This window comes from Henckelia pumila, chromosome 3, assembly GCF_033568475.1.
Source record: "Henckelia pumila isolate YLH828 chromosome 3, ASM3356847v2, whole genome shotgun sequence".
In the NCBI taxonomy this organism is placed as follows: domain Eukaryota; kingdom Viridiplantae; phylum Streptophyta; class Magnoliopsida; order Lamiales; family Gesneriaceae; genus Henckelia; species Henckelia pumila.
The window spans coordinates 1,342,544-1,344,908 of record NC_133122.1 but is presented as its reverse complement, the minus strand read 5'-3'; the positions used below and the strand labels follow the sequence as shown (position 1 = coordinate 1,344,908).

General features: G+C 50.3%; 1 non-coding gene across 1 annotated transcript; it reads left to right on the top strand.

Moving 5' to 3' along the window:
* Positions 1-1,233: 1,233 nt before the first annotated feature.
* LOC140893876 (5.8S ribosomal RNA) lies at positions 1,234-1,389 on the top strand. Its single transcript, XR_012153437.1, has one exon. It is a non-coding gene; the product is annotated as a 5.8S ribosomal RNA (ribosomal RNA).
* The last annotated feature ends 976 nt before the right edge of the window (positions 1,390-2,365 follow it).

Below are 2,365 nucleotides of genomic sequence, written 5' to 3'. Positions count from 1 at the left end.
ATGTTGTTTTCTCTCGAGTTTTCATGCATAAATAATGCATCTAAGGCTTCGTATTCGTGCCACCATGAGTGCCCAATGTACGTCTCTGTAATCGCAAGGAACGCCCGTAGCCTGAAACCAAGTCCTCCGAGCCCTTAATCTCCTGCAAAAACAAGAAAACAAGGGATTAGAGGTTTGGAAATCGTCATTAAAAGCTAGAAAAAATCAAAACTCAGCAGAAAACCGAAATCCCAAGCCCACGCTCTTCAACCCCAATCTGTCATTATGCGAGAAATGAACAAAATCAGAAGAAGAAGACGTGTAGAAGAAGCCCAAAATACGATTTAGTAGCCAAGAAAACAAATTCCAAGGATTTTGGAGAGTGGAAATTCGAATCAGAGAACCCAAGGAACTCAAAGAGACGTTGGCTTCTTTTCTCGAGAGAAAGGGAGAGTATTTCTCTCTCTAAAGCAACGACTGAGAGCTCTTGACTGAGAGCTCTTTCTTGATTCTATGGGTGGTGGTGCATGGCCGTTCTTAGTTGGTGGAACGATTTGTCTGGTTAATTCCATTAACGAACGAGACCTCAGCCTGCTAACTAGCTATGCGGAGGTACACCTTCGCGCCCAGCTTCTTAGAGGGACTACGGCCTTTTAGGCCGCCGAAGTTTGAGGCAATAACAGGTCTGTGATGCCCTTAGATGTTCTGGGCCGCACGCGCACTACACTGATGTATTCAACGAGTCTATAGCCATGATCGACGGGTCTTGGTAATCTTTGAAATTTCATCGTGATGGGGATAGATCATTGCAATTGTTGGTCTTAAACGAGGAATTCCTAGTAAGCGTGAGTCATCAGCTCGCTTTGACTACGTCCCTGCCCTTTGTACACACCGCCCATCGCTCCAACCGATTGAATGGTCCGGTGAAGTGTTCGGATCGCTCCGACGTGGGCGATTTGCTGCCCGCGACGTAGCGAGAAGTCCACTGAACCTTATTATTTAGAGGAAGGAGAAGTTGTAACAAGGTTTACGTAGGTGAACCTGCGGAAGGATCATTGTCGAAACCTGCAAAGCAGACCCGCGAACATGTTTAAATATGCTGCTTCCTCGAGACCCCAAGCGTGCCGCGAAGCCGCTTGGGTGAACCTAACCTCTCGGCGTGGAAAGCGCCAAGGAAAACTGTAATTGCTACTCTCTGTCCGCGGTGCCCAGGACGTGATGAGGAGGCACCTATCGAATAGATAATAATACAACGACTCTCGGCAATGGATATCTCGGCTCTCGCATCGATGAAGAACGTAGCAAAATGCGATACTTGGTGTGAATTGCAGAATCCCGTGAACCATCGAGTCTTTGAACTCAAGTTGCGCCCGAAGCCATCAGGTTGAGGGCACGTCGGCCTGGGCGTCACGCATCTCGTCGCCCCCAGCGTCTCCCCCCAGGCTAGAAAAGTACCGGGCGGGCTGATGCGTCCATCCGAAGGAGGGGCGGAAACTGGCCTCCCGTTATCCTTGCGTAGCGGCCGGCCCAAAATAAGATGCCGTGTCAATGCATGTCACACGATACTTGGTGGTTGTATTCCTTGACTCGCAAACTATCGTGTAGTATTGCATCGGGCCACGGATGCGACCCAACGGCGCACTGGATTTGTTTTTCCCCACGATTGCGACCCCAGGTCAGGCGGGATCACCCGCTAAGTTTAAGCATATCAATAAGCGGAGGAAAAAAAACTTACAAGGATTCCCCTAGTAACGGCGAGCGAACCGGGAATAGCCCAACTTTAGAATCGGGCGACAATGTCGTCCGAATTGTAGTCTGGAGAAGCATCCTCAGCAGCGGACCGGGCCCAAGTCCCCTGGAAAGGGGCGCCAGAGAGGGTGAGAGCCCCGTCGTGCCTGGACCCTGTCACACCACGAGGCACTGTCGGCGAGTCGGGTTGTTTGGGAATGCAGCCCCAATCGGGCGGTAAATTCCATCCAAGGCTAAATACGGGCGAGAGACCGATAGCGAACAAGTACCGCGAGGGAAAGATGAAAAGGACTTTGAAAAGAGAGTCAAAAAGTTCTTGAAATTGTCGGGAGGGAAGCGGATGGGGACCGGCGATGCGCCCCAGTCTGATGTGGAACGGTAAGAGCCAGTCCGTCGATCGACTCGGGCGTGGACCATAAATAGCACGAAGCAATAGCAGAGGAAGATGTCCAACGCACATGCATGGTGATGATAGGAGAGTCAAAATATCTGCCAAACATCATGCTCAGGGACGTACAACTACACTGGGCATACCCAGGGACGTACAACTACACTGAGCATACTCAGGAACTTACAACTACTCTGGGCATACCCAGGAACCAAAAAACATTCTAATATAGGACCCAAAATGTCAAAG